General features: G+C 40.3%; 1 long non-coding RNA gene across 1 annotated transcript in view; it reads left to right on the top strand.

The window, feature by feature from the left end:
• Nucleotides 1-11,042, top strand: part of LOC141738308 (uncharacterized) — a 50,538-nt gene extending 39,496 nt beyond the window's left edge. Inside the window, exon 3 of the long non-coding RNA XR_012585367.1 lies at nt 10,860-11,042. This is a non-coding gene — a long non-coding RNA (uncharacterized LOC141738308). The remainder of the gene's footprint in view (nt 1-10,859) is intronic.
• The last annotated feature ends 3,857 nt before the right edge of the window (nt 11,043-14,899 follow it).

Below are 14,899 nucleotides of genomic sequence, written 5' to 3'. Positions count from 1 at the left end.
TCCAGCAGATCAGCCCCCAACCTGTACTGGTGCATGGGGTTATTCCTCCCCAGGTGCAGCACCCTACACTTGCCCTTGTTGAATTTCATAAGGTTCCTCTTTGCCCAGCTCTCCAGCCTGTCCAGGTCTCTGGATGGCAGCACAGCCTTCTGCTGTGTCAGCCACCCCCCCCAGCTTTGTGTCATCAGCAAACTTGCTGAGGGTGCACTCTATCCCCTCAGCCAGGTCATTGATGAATATATTGAAGAGGACTGGACTCTATACTGACCCCTGGGGAACACCACTCGTCACTGACCTCCAACTAGACTCTGTGCCCCTAATCACAGCCCTCTGAGCTCTGTCTTTCAACCAGTTATCTATCCACCATACTGTCCATTCATCAAGCCCACACTTCCTAAGCTTCCCTATGAGGATGCTGTGGGAGACCATGTCAAAAGTCAAGGCAGACAACATCCACTGCCCTCCCCTCATCTATCCATCCAGTCATGCCATCATAGAAGGCTATCAGATTAGTCAGACATGAATTCCCCTTGGTGAATCCATGTTGAGTACTTCTGATAGCTTTCTTTTCCTCCACATGCCTTGAGATGACACCCAGAACGAGCTGTTCCATCATCTTTCCAGGGATGGAGGTGAGGCTGACCAGCCTGTAGTTCTGCGGCTCCTCCTTCTTGCCTTTTTTGAAGACTGGAGTGACATTGTCTTTCCTCCAGTCCTCAGGCACTTTGCCTGTTCTCCAGGACCTTCCAAAGATGATGGAGAGCATCCCTGCAATGACTTCCTCCAGCTCCCTCAGCAGTCTTGGGTGCATCCCATCGGGACCCATGGACTTGTGAATATCTAACTGATCCCTCACTCGATCCTCCTCAACCCAGGGGAAGTCGTCTTCTTTCCCTGTTACTTTCTCCAAAGTCTGGGACTCTGGAGGGCTGGGCTGAGCAGTAAAGACCGAAGCAAAGAAGTCATTCAGTAACTCCACCTTCTCCGCATCCTCCATCACCATGGCTCCTGTTTCATTCAACTGTGGGCCCACAACTCCTCTGGTCTTCCTTTTGCCTGCAATATACTTGTAGAAGCCCCTCGTGTTGAGTTTGACATCCTTAGCCACGTTTAATTCCAAGGCAGCTTTGGCTTTCCTCGTTTCATCCCTGCATGCTCTGGTGGCATTCTTGTAATCCTCCCAAGGGGTCAGTCCATTCTTCCACTTACTGTAAACTTCCTTCTTCCACTTGAGATTTTTCCGAAGCTCCCTGCTCAACTCTGCAGGGCTCCTGCGTCCCTTGGACGATTTCTTTCTCTTAGGGATGCACCGATCCTGAGCTTGGAGGAAGTGGTATTTGAATACCAACCAGCTCTCTTGAGCCCCTTTGCCTTCCAGACCCCTAGCCCATGGGATCTCTCTAAGCAGTTTCTTGAAGAGGTCAAAGTTAGCCCTCCTGAAATCCAAGGTTGTAATTTTACTTCTTGTTGTTTTGTGTGTAGTACCCATGATCCTGAACTCTATCGTTTCACGATCACTACAACCTAGGGTGCCCCCTACCTTAATGTCCTCCACCAGTCCCTCTGTGTTTGTCAGTACCAGGTCCAGGAGTGCTCATCTCCTTGTTGCCTCCCGCACCACCTGTGTCAAAAAGTTGTCATCAATACACTGGAGGAGCCTCCTGGACTGTGCATGCCTGGCTGTGTCGTCTTCCCAGCTGATATCAGGGTGATTGAAGTCCCGCATAAGAACCAAGGCCTGTGATTGCGAGGTTACCTTCACCTGTCTGTAGAAAACCTCATCGGCTTCCCCATCCTGATCAGGTGGCCTGTAATAAACACCCACAACAGTGTCCCTCATATTTGCCTGCCCCTTAATCCTTACTGCTCTGGAGGCTTGTTAATACAGCATTAATGTCCCAAGATATTGTTCTTCACCCTAATTTACATGCAAATTTTTCAAAATATTGGTACCTGCTTCCTAAATATTGAAGAGTCAAAGCAAATTGAATAAAGTATGTTGTCTTGAACATCTGCTTCTAAAAATAATCAAATTATTTACATTAAAAGGCTGGTCTCCATGTGTTTCAGAAGGGTTATTTGCCAAGTACTGAATATGCATTTTAAGACTTGTTTAATTTGAACTGTCTGTTATAGATGCATAATGGTATTAAATGGAAAGATCTATGTCAATACAACATGCAGGCTGAAATAATTTATTTGGTACATGTGAAAATTAGTGTTTCCCATAATATCGGCATATACAAAATTCATGATACAGTAGCCATATGTCTTATGGAATAGATTAACAACAGTAGTGAGCAACACATTTAACCCAAAAGACAGAGAGAGAAAATAGCTGGTGACATGACCTAATCCTGCAGCCCGATACTTACACTTGACTGCATAAGCAGTTATTCCTGCTCGCTCAAATGGAGCTATATAATGACATATGCAGAGGCCTTTCTCTGTCAGGATACAGCCCTGAAGTTTGTCTGTCTTCTCTAGGTAATTTCCTATTTCTTATTTCCATCTTTACATGTATTAATCTTTAAATCAGTCCAATGTAGTGGGGAGATGCTATTATCCTTGTAGTCAGGGATAATCTTGCGGTTTAAAAACTAAGAAACAGGGAGTCTTTAGAAGGGAAAGGAGAATTCATCTTGCATCTGAAAATCAGCTGTCTCTATGGGCTGGTCATCTAGGCTTGTACCATGCTTCAATAAGTTAGACATTCATCCTGAGGCAGGCAGGAATAAAATTTGTGGAGGTGCTGGTCTCTCTTCTCTTTAAAGAAGCACCTAGGTGAATTTGGTATACTAGATAATGGAATTTTCAAAGTGCTTAATTCCTTTGAGAAGAATCCTTCTGAAATCACTGATCTAAGGTTGCAGAGAAAATGCTGTGGTGCTGGATTTTGTCTCCTGGAAGCTGATGTTCTCTCCCTTGGATGCTATGATCTGTCTTAAGGATGGCCACCTTAAGTGATGTTCCTGTCACTGACGTTTAGCATTTCCTGAGACTGTCTGTGGTTGTAACTATGCAAATTTCATTGAAGATTTAATAATAGACTAGCCACATGTGTGTGGGGGAGAAGTGCACATTTTTGGTTTTCTCCTTAACGTTGGATGTTTGGATGATGACTTATCCAAAAGTTCCTTAGCTTGAAGAACTAGCTGGTCTGGTGCTTTCTCTTTTCCAGAGAATTTGAAAGCTTAATAACTATTCAGCTAATAAGTGTTATATTTCTGGTTCAAATACGGACTAAGGAAAAGGCTTTTTTCTAAAGCACTAGTTATTAGTCTTGCCCTACTCCTGCTGAAGAAGAGAGACCAGTAACTTCAACGAGAGAAACATTAATTCATTGTCAATAAGGATTTTCAGCTGTTCCGTGCTTCTGAATTGAGCATGTAATTTTTGTACCACTGTGACTATTAGTTTAAAATGGTGTGGGGTTTGGGAAAGACATTTTTGTGCATTTGCTTTTTCTGATATAAATAGACTGATTCAACATTTACTGATGTAAATAACAATATACTGTGTCTAGACAAGTCTTTTGCAAACCACATATCCAGGTCTAGCAAAAAATAGGTCCAGCATAGTTTTCTGTGTTATCTCCACAACAGCAGACTCTTAGGCTAGCATGTCTCTGATTCAAAACCAAGTGTTATTTTTAAAACAAACAAGTATAACTCTCTCTGTTAAATACAGTGATCACCTGATATCAAGCCCATTGCAGTTATTGTGGTTATTTCCATTAATTCCCCTGCGCTTTGGATTAGATTGTATGTTCTGTGAGTTTCAAGAAATGCTCTGTTCAGAAATGTGTGAGTAAACTCACAAATACTAATGTGTTTTACTGTAGCTTCATTTTTCCACACATTTGAACGCTCCCTCATAGCTCTTCTCTACAAAAATAGACCACCATCAGGCAGAAATTAAGAATAAAAAGTTTCGTTTCAAGAAGTGAGTGTTTTCAGAAGCTGTGAACACATTAAGGTAGTGTCATAATATGGAAACTATCTTGCAATCTGAACCACTGTGGTCACTGATGTTACCTGCTATAATTAACTTAGCAAAGTGAGTTGAAATGCTTATTCACTGCAACACTTCAGAAGACCTGACTTAAGTATCAAATTAAGTAGGCAAAATAACTTTGCATTTTGTTTTCATGATGATCTCAATGTTACAAAACTGATGCACTGCAGCGTGTTTTAAATTCCCTTTTGCATCTGCAAAGTCATATCCTTTATTAAAGACTAATCACTTGCCAATTTGATTTGAAGAACATATAAGAACAAAAGAGCATCTGGAAAGAAAACACATGAATGTTGACTCTGAAACAGATTAATCAAATAAATCCAAAATAATAGAGGTATTCTTTGTCTATAAACAGTATTTACACTGAGAACATGCATGTCATAACTGATGTGAAAAAAAATATATCCTAAAAAGCCATCAATGTAGTATATATAGTTATAATGTGCTCTCACATCTTAATTCCAATGTCTGTCCATATATGTTTTTTGATGTATGTCTATGACTCCTGTAATAGCGATAGGGAAACCTTCCCAACTGGAGCATTTTTGGGACCATTCACCATTCAGATTTAATGAAAATTCATAAGACTGAAATGTGGTCATTGCTAGTTCAAGTAGATTTCTTTCAGATATATTCCCATGGGGATTAGCTGAAGCACTAGTATTTTTCCATAAGGCAGAGAAAAGATTACTTAAAGTGGTATGAACTAAAGACAAAAAATACCATGGTGGCAAAGCAAAAAGAAGCAGCAGAGGAAGCAGCAGTTAACATTTGGCTAACTGAGTTGCTCAGCTTAGTGAAATCTGAATGGCAGAGATCGCCTGTAATAGCACCCATGTGTGATGTACATTAGTATTGTTGAGTAGTTTAGCTAATGTGCTATTTCAAAGAAAGCCAGCAAAGATCTCTCTTAGCAACCAAGGCTGCAGTTTCACATTACACCTAATACAGTGTGACTGCAGGCTGCTAAGAATATGAGCAGTCCCCATCCATTACCCGCAGCTGTAACTTCCCACACTCTTCCTTCCTCTCAGTCTAGCGATTGTGTGGCCGTAGGGTGAAATGGTTCAGCTTTCTGATCTGAGGGAGAAAAATCTTTATCATTCTTTCTCATTTTTTCTGCTTTTTCTTTTTTTTTTTCTTTTTTTTTTTTCTTTCCTGTGGAGGATGGATATTTGTCAGAGCAGCAAACCAAGCCAACCCCACTTGCAGCTGTGTGACTACAGGAGCCAGTGTAAATGTAGGGGTGGGAACCCGCAGCTGGGCTGGGAGGGCTGTTTGAAGTGGTCCCAGATAACATACCAGATCTGCCAGTTAGGGAGGAATCAAGTTCAGACCTAGCTTGCAGCTATACCACAATCAGTAGCTATCATTAGATGACATCAGATAAAGCTGTATTATACTCAAGTTTAAGGTCAATTTTATACTCTTCTCAGCACATTTCCACATCAGGCTACTACATGCTGCTTCGATTCCAGAGAACATTCTCACATGAGAGGGCTTGTTATCATATTCTTTATCCCAAAAAGGGGACTTAAACACAGGCTTAAGTGTTTTTGTGAATCGGGGTTTAGAATCAAATCCTGCTGTAGAAGGATTACTTACTGTTCCAGAAATATGGTTTGCCTGGCTTCTCTGATTCATCTGTGATCAGTGAGTCAGAATGGCTTTGAGAAGTGGATATTTTTTAAACGATCCAAGTTTCCTCGTTTTTAAAATGCAAAATAATTGAGATCATTGAAAAGATCTGGATCCTTCCAAATATGGCTATCTTAGCAGATTTGCCAGATTTACAATCTTGTGCAATGCTTCTGTTCCAATACGAAGTTTGAAATGTGGCCTGAGTGTGACAGATTTGTTAATACTATCTAAAATTCCTTAAGGTCACAATATACTTCTAAGAAACGATAAAGGGTTTGTCTGAATTCAGAACCCTTTCAGGAAGACACCATAACAGAAACACAGAAAGAAATGTGCAGGCAAAGATGCAAATTGGATGTCTGGTAGAATAAAGGAAGTATACCCATTTTTTCATCTGGGAGAATGCAGGAGAATAGGAATTTACATAGGAAGGAGGAACTGAATCCAGGCATCTGAATGCCAGCCCAGAGGTTCATATTCCCTTCTTATTTGAGGAAAAAAAAACACAAAACAACCAGCCAAAAACCAGGAAAAAATATCCAGTTTTGTTTAATTTTCAGAGATTTCAAAATGTTCCCCAAACCAAAAGTTTTTGAAATTTTTAAAGAAAAAGCCAGTAAAAGCCTAAAAACTCTCTTCTGGCATACTGGATTTTTAATGACTTGAACAAAGTGAAAGAGTTCCACCAAGAAAGCCTGACCTACGATTTCCTCTTTCTGTTGCTTTTCTGTAACCTTCACGGCCTTTTGTAGTCTGTCCCTACTCCACTCACCGCCTCTCAGGCACTATTTAGCAGCATGACTGAGATGCCATGGTTGTATGGCACAAACAGTGAAGCAGTATACTCTTGGTAGGTATCGTCCTGATGTAAATGAGCTGTAGCAGCAAATCACAAGTTTTATATCTCACATCCCATGCTAGTAGTCCAATCACTGGACCACATGCTACCCTAGGGCAAATGAATCAGTGCTTCTCCTTTCAATCAGAGATGTCATTCTTGTCAAAACTAGGAGCATAGTCTCAGTTGTCACAGTGGGGACAGTGGAAGTGGTTTCATAGTAGTGTTTCAGATACGCTATTTTAAAATGAAGAACCTAAGTCAGAAGATGTCCATCAAGCTATGTTAATAAGCTTTTCTTTGCTTTTAATAAAAAGACACAGTTACTGATACTGGGTGTAGGGCATGGGGAGCAGTCAGATTGCTGCCTAGCTCTCCAGAATAGGCTCAAGCTGCGCAGAGCCCACATCCAGACTGGGATATGCAGAGAGTAAAAAAACTACACCCCATCCCTGTTGAGTGTCCTTCACACAGGGAGTTGCCACTTAAGTGCTCCTTCACTTCAGAGGAATTATGGCTGTTTAGGGGCGTGAAATAGCTGTGAATAAGAAAGGAATGTGATACAAATTGTTCTATGCAGAACTCAAACTTAGCTTGTCACTGCCTCTGTGTGTGCTTCTGCAACTGCCATTCATGTAGTCCCACAACAAAATGTCTGAATTATGCATTTTTACATTCCCTGGATAGCTAAACCGTGCCACCGACTTCAGCTGAAGTAATTTTGACCTCATGAATGCATTAGAAATGGTTTGTTAGGGGACCACCAGGGGTTGCGGGAGCAGATGGCTGCTCAAACTGGAGCTGTAAGGAGGAGATGATATGATTTGCAAAGATCATTGCTCCCTGTCTTCTTCTATTTAGGGCATCACTATGAAAAACAGTATATACTATCTCTCCTCCTACTTTCTCGCCCCTTGACCATAAAAAATACTGGGAGATCTTAGCACAGAACAGAACACACTGCCTGTACTGTCAGAGATGGTTGCTGCAGAGGCAAAGAAAACACGGAGACCGGAAAAGGAAAAAGACAAAAACAAGCTCAGTTACCAGAGAGACTTTGAGGAGTTAACACCAGCCAGATATCAAAAAAGCAGGTCTTTCAAAATCCTCCATAGAGGTGAGGATTTATGTGGTTAAATCTGATGGAAGGATTTAGTGGGCAGAGTCATTGGCCTAAAAAAGAGAGGTGGAAAATCTTGCACCGAGGAACAAAGCTGCAAAATAAATCAAGATTTGATCAAGAATAAAACCAGAAGGAGTTTGCAGAGAAAAATAATAAAATAAAAAGTAATATAAAAGTGAGGAGAGGAAGTTCACAGGAGGTGTAAAGAAGGGAGATTCTTTTAAATACTTCAAGCAAGATCTCCATTTCTTTGTGCAACTGGAAACAAATCCAGCAATCATCATAGACTGAGCCCAGAAAGCTTTCTGTACCCCTGCCAACAAATCCATAATATGAAGATTGTGCTCTTATAAGCAGAAGGATAAGATTCTGAAGAAGGCTATGACCTTTTCTGGGGGGAGCACATAAACCAAAAATGTTTCAGGATCCATTGCTGGCTACTTTAAGGGAGAAGGAAGAAGTGAGCAATACTATGCCCTACTTTAGAACAGCAAATATAAAATACAGTTTTCCTTTCAAATACCTTATTATGTATCAAGGACACATCATAAAAAAGAAAAAGGAAGAGATTAAATCCCTGAAGAACTGAACGTGGTTGGAAAACAGTCTAGAAATACAATCTGAATCTGATGTAGACATCAAGAGACAGCACCATGATACTGCATAGCAAACTTACAGCCGAAATAAAGATGAAATCAAAGTAGAGGGATAAGAAGACCACAAATGAAAAATAAATAAATCACAAACATGTGAGTATTCAAGAGGATTTGATTAAGACTGAAGAACAATATGAAGGAAAAGGAAAAGAAGTGGCAGTTGGAACATCACAGGAGATAATAGAGGTGCAACCGAACTCTTGGAAATGGATGTGGGAAAAGAGGTTTTTTGAGGCTGAGAGGAAACCACTGGGAAGGAGAAGGTGCAATCACAGTGGAGGAGAAGTGAGTCAGGATGCCAGTCTTCGACAAATGTATCACAGGGCCACAGCTTCACCCAGGTTCCCAGTCAAGAACCTTCTACTGCTCCCCTGAGGAGGGGCTAATCACCCCTCTCTACAAGAGGACTAGGGGAATTGGATTTTTATCCGTTTTTTCTGCAGTAGGGAATATTTGTGGTTTTGGGAAGGTGACAAAGGGAGGGGTTAAACAATCAAGGAATGCTGATAGGGAAGTAAATTCTGGCCAATTGTGACTTGCATCAGCAATTTTAGGGCTCTAATATTTGCTAGGCAATGCTTTGGGACCAAAAACAACGAAATCACAATACATTGACAAGACCTAGAAGAAAGCCATATCTTCAGTGGCTCTTTTAAAGAATGAAATTAGTATTAAAATAAAAACCTTATTGTTGCATATTCAATAATTTATAAATATTTGTGACACAAATTGAGAGAGGAAGAGATATGCTTTGAAAATAAAAAAGAATAAAACAATAGCAGTAGAATGAGAGAACCAATGAATATTACTTTTATAAATTTTTTAAGACCTGGTTGAAAGAGGACTTTAGAAAGACTAGAGAGGCACACCTACCATTGTGCCATTACAAGAAAAAAGCATTTGAAAAGCATGGCAACTGAGCCATTGCTCTTTCTTGAGCGGGAGAGAGATGTGGCAATTTTACTGGTTCAATATATTCTTGTCCTAAAAATCAAGTTGCTAGAGGAAGGAGGCAGATGCCTCTGATCAAAAGTTACCTAAAGGGAAAATTAACAAAAAATCCTACCTTAAATGTTTCTTCTTTCTTTTCCATTTTCTTTGTATAGTTTTTTAGATTTCTTATAGCATTCAGGGAAGAAAAGTTACCTTCCTGGGGGCAAGTTTAATGAAGTCCTAGGTTCAGCTGATGTGAGATCAGGACAGATGAGTACTGTCCAGTGCAGGATATTTAGAAAGGTTACAAATTTGCTAAGAGCACTGGATCTGAGTAGTATTTGGATGGCGATGAATCATGGTTTTAGAAACTCCACTTACTATTTCATACCACACGCTAGATATCCTATAATGTCTTGAAGGATAATACATGCCTTTCAGTGTCTTGCTATGTCAACTTACTGCTAAATCCATAGCAGTGATCAGATGGTCTGAACACTCCCTGATAGATCTGATCTGGGAATCAGTTTGGATTCAACCGGTTGACATTCATAGAGACTGAAGACAGTTCCTTTATGTGAGCAATTAAAAGTATAAGAACTAGGGAGTGATTCTCCGAAATATTTAGAAGACAATGGTAAAAGCCATGTAAAAAAATGAAGTGTGTGCCGGCAAGACCAAAAGAAGAGTCAAGAGGCATTGCTGTCAGTAATGATTCCTCTCTTTAGAAGTTGAAAATCCAAGATGAACAATATTTAATAAAGGCCTGCTTTGGAGAGCTTAATTTTAAAGAAAGAAGTGGATATGCCTTTAAAATCTAAGATAAGTAAGAAGCAGTCTATGAGGGTTTAAAGGCTGAGTCTTACAAAGGCTTTAAAAAGAGTTCTCACTCCTATATTAATAGGCATTTAATGGGATCAATCCAGGAGGAGACGATGCTTCCCCTAGAAAGGAAGTAGGGAGAAATGTAGCATGTAAAGGCATGAGATGTAGTATACTCATTTCTCAATCTCCTAATGTCTTGGCACAAATTTTCATTTTACTATTTATTAAAGATACAGACCCATACAACAAGAAGTTGCCGTACTGTCTCATGTACTGTCTCATTTTGAGAGTATACAAGTGAGTATACAGTACCAAGTATTTGTAATCTTATTAGTTAAGATTGTTTTAGATAGACAAATTGTGTACAGCAAAAGGAATGTCTCAAACAGCTGTATCGCATTGCATAAAAACATTTCTCTGCTCATCCAAAAAATTGCCTTGATCAAACAGAAGGGAAAATATGGGAGATATATTTAAAAAATTGGCTTGGAAATAAGTTAAAGTTTTCTGCTTTAGGCAAGAACTCTGTAACTTCAGAAAAGTGAATGGGTATTACCTCAGATTAATTTAGTTTAACAAGAGGAATCATGTCAGACAACTTGTACCAAGGTATGCGTTGTTGCTGTTGTACTTTCAGGTTTTGCCCTCAAAGGCAGTAGATATAGTTGTGGTGAGGCACAAATACAGGCTATACACATCTGGAGTGTTAAGTTGTGTTAAGTTGGAGGTATTCAAATTGATGACAACAATAATCATTAAATATGTACTACCACTTCAGTACCATAGTATCTGTGAATCTAATTTTGCGCCCTGTTGTTCACAGCCTTGCACAGCCCTGCGTTTACTGTGGTCATCCACCCGTTGTCCTCTCGAGGGCTGGAATATTGCTACTTGTGACCTCTCTGCTCCAGCAGTGGGGAAGGAGATCGGCTGGGCCAGGCTGCACGTCCCGTCTGCTCTTCTGAGTTGTGGCTCTCCCGATTCTCCCAGGAAAGAAAGCATTGTCACCAAGCAGAGCTTTTGTGTGTGTAGCCACCGGATACCAGAAGGGAAAGGCAGAGGGAAAAGGCTATTCCAGGGAAGGGATTATTCTGTGCCCCAGCTGGAGGAAAAGAGAGGAGGAAGTTGCTGCACACTGCTGTAGCTTGAGGAGATGTTTGTTGAGTCCCCACTGGGCTTGAACTACCTGGGCATGAAGGTTACCAAGGGAAGAGGAGAGGAGAGCAAAAGACCCCTTCCCACCACCTCTGGAACCCCACTCGCCTCTTATCCAAAAAGCTTGACAGTACTATGATATTGTTTTAGGGGAGAAGTATTATGAAGGATTCAAATAACCTTGCAGCCCATAACTGAATGTTGCCCTGAGGGAAGTCCACAACTGGATGGGACAAAAGACGTCAGGTCAAATTGCTAAAGAATAAGAAAAGAAGAGGAACAAATACTGAGAAGTAACAGATCACATTCCTAACTTCTGAGGCAAGTAAAAGTTCACTGTGCAGTTTGCTTAACCTAACCATTTTCTTTGATAATTTAATTTTTTTTTCAAACTTACGGTTTTTTCTATATGTGATGCTTACATCACAAGGATTGCTGCTTACTGTTCCCCTTCTAAACCTGTAATACCTTCAATTCCATGTAATTCCTGTGCATTCACTTCTGTTTGGCCACCATGGTGGTTTGCTTGTATTATAGTCTCCTAACAATTTTTAAAATGTCAACTCGCATTTCTTCTTTGCACCCTAAAGAGAGTTTCCTCCTGCGGTCTATCAGACCCTGCTTAGGAGGGTGTAAATAGCTAGCAATGGCAAGTGATAGCAAAATGCAGTTAGCAGTAATTATCCCAGAGAGTGGTAGCGCCTTGGGCCTCTTCCAAACTTGCAGACAGGCAGCTGAAGTCCCAGCTAGTCATAACCTTTAGAAAAAGATTGTATACTGTTGAGCAAAAACTCTGTATGAGCACTGCAGTGTGGGACAGGTTCTTGGAATAGTTTCCTGAGGAAAATTTGATTGCTAGTGCACACTGTCTTCCGTCCAAAGTATCCATGGCAATATAAAATATGTTGTAGGTTTAGTATGGAGAGAGAAGTTGAGGCTGGAGTGAAGACAGTTTAAACAGGAAACCCACATTTCAAAATGCTGTATATGTAAAACAACTCCTTTTTCACTGGTTTCTGTCGCAGAGGCTGCTGTTATTTAGCTCGCCTTCTTATTATTTGCTTTTATAATAGCCTATATATTTACAAAGGATCAGTCTACATACAAGCCTCATTTAATGTCCATTTGCTACCATTTGCACCACATTACAAACTCATTTACAAAGTGAATGTGAAAACAAATGTGGGCCCTATGGAAAGCCTCGCTGAGCCCGTGTGTGATTGCAGCCGTATGTAACAGCTCATAAATGGTGTCGGCTAGAGACTGTGCTTAAGTACTACAGCACAGGAGCTTGTCATTTCCTTAACCAGATTGCAGCATCTGTATTTCCCTTGCCCTTTTCCTGGTGCTGTTAAGCCAGAGAATTCTTTCTAGAGCAGTCATCCTAAAAGCCAAATAGCTCCTCTGGAACAGTTCACAATGCTGTCATCTTTAAAATATGCCATTGTGCTGTAAAGCGCTCTTAAGAGCTGCAGCGTTCCAGCTTGCAGACTACACTGAGGCACAGGGGAAAATCAAAACCACAGTCTCCCAAACAGTCACACTGGCAGGTGAGCTGTAGTAGCAAATGCAGAAGTTGAGCAAAAGAACAAATTCTTGTGTTCTCAGTCAGCACGCTGGAACCCGCCACATCCCAGTCTGTCTGCATCTCCAGATACATTCATTAGCTGTGTCAGCCCCTCAAGCTCCATTTCACCACAGCCAGGTATGCGCCTCTTGAGAACTGAAGATAATACTAACACTTTTGCATGTATGAGTGAATACAAACTGCTGCAAAGCACCTGACTTCAGAGATCCAGCCTTGCTGCCAAGGGTTAAGGCCTTTCTTCAAGGTTGTTCACTTAGATACAGGAGCTTTGCGATGGAAGCATCAACCACATTGCAAACAAGCAGACTCAGAACACAAGCATCAAAAACAGCCTTCTGTGTAAACAGCATTGGTCCCTTTTGACTTAATCATTCCTTTTTTTGTTTAAATCTTGAACTTGGCTCATGAAACGAGGGTTGTGTGAGGCACCTATGTGGCTGAGCAGCACTGACTCACCTCGAGCATCAAGAATTATGAAGAAAGTTGAAGTATTCAGGAAAAGCTGATTCAGCAGTTAAGAGTAGGGGATCTACCTACTGTTACACGTGTCTTGCTCACTAGAAACAGTCATCTGGAAGAGAAAAAACAAAACTGAGAGAACAACTAGTGCAACTAAATTAAATTCTCTGGTATGCAGCTTAACCACACTGCTTGTGTGAACCTCCATGTACGCATTCTCTACTGCTTATACAACAGATACGAAACATATCCAAAGTGCTTAAAGTATACAGAAGAACTCCTATAAGCTCCATTGGATTGAGACTTGATGTGCCGATCGAAGAATAGATTGGGGATAATAAGCATAACAATGTCTTTACTCTTAACAAATGCCCTGTGAGCATCAGTAGCCACCATGCCTGAGACTATCAAATGGGATTTGACCCCTAGTTTAATGGCAGATCCTTGCAGTTATGAGGAATCCTCCCATCAAGCAACCTGCTAAATTTTAATCTGATGCTTTTCTCATAGTCATAGACAAAATGCAAAGTCAGTTTTGTGGTTTTATGGCTGAATAGAAGTTCTCTGTTTTGAAACCTTTTTTGTTGGGCTCTTTATTTTCCAGTCAGAAATTTCAATAGGCCCAGTCCTGACAGAGAATGCGGGCAAGACTCCCACTGTCTTCAATGCTAAGATATGATTTACTGCCTATAAAACCTGAAGAAAAGCAAATGTATTTCCAGTTGTAAAAAGAATCATGCAGGGAAACTCCCTTTATTTTCCATTTCTGCTCATAGATGAGCATGTAAAATAATCTCTAATTGACTGCTACACACAGAAAGGCATAAAAAGAGTTCTGCCAGAGGATAACATTATACATAAATTTCCACTAAGTATTTGCATAAGGTCTTTCACATAATAGTCTCTAATATGGCTAGGAAAAGTAATAAATTTCATTTTCAGTCTGCCAGCAGAATTGTTTTCTCTTTGGTTCTTGTTGCTCTGAAATTTTTTTAAAAGGTAATGCCTTCTCATCTATCACACAGTGATGGTGAGCCCAGTGAAGTTTGAATTTTGCTGTTTGTTTTTTTGAAATTTATCTATAGTTTTTGACATTTCATAGAAGATGTATCTTCACCTCTTCCAGTGACTCGGATGAAAAATATGGTAACTTTGCTGCCTTATGGGAGTTTATTGTGCCTTGAATTCAGTTGAAAGAAAATAGTAATGATTTCTTACATTGCTTCCCAGTTCTTTCTAAAATGAAGATGTATTGAGGTAGGCGAAAATATTTGTGGGTGAGTAGAACATGCAAGGGCTGGCTGAACTTCTTTGAACTTCAGTCTGGTAGCATTTTGAGGTTAATGTCAAGGGTTAGGCCAGTTCTTGTATTATTCAAATAAGTTTGCCTGTTCTTAATAGAGCTCTTGAAGCAGACAATTTAGTGTGATATGATGGCTGTCTAAAATTATTTCAGGATAACAGAGATTTAATTCTTTGTGAAAGTAGACAAAAGGATGTATGCTTGATGTTTGGAAGTGTGATTTTTTCCGAGAACAATTTCATTTGAAAGTAGGACACTACTTTTTCAAAAGATGAATTAGTTTATAATGGGAAAGATAATATCCCATGAGCCAAACTGATGTCAAGTGTTGCATTACAGATCCAAGAGTCACAACTCT

This window comes from Larus michahellis, chromosome 2, assembly GCF_964199755.1.
Source record: "Larus michahellis chromosome 2, bLarMic1.1, whole genome shotgun sequence".
Classification (NCBI taxonomy): Eukaryota; Metazoa; Chordata; class Aves; order Charadriiformes; family Laridae; genus Larus; species Larus michahellis.
Note: the sequence above shows the minus strand (reverse complement) of the source record. Positions and strands in the feature narration are given on the sequence as shown.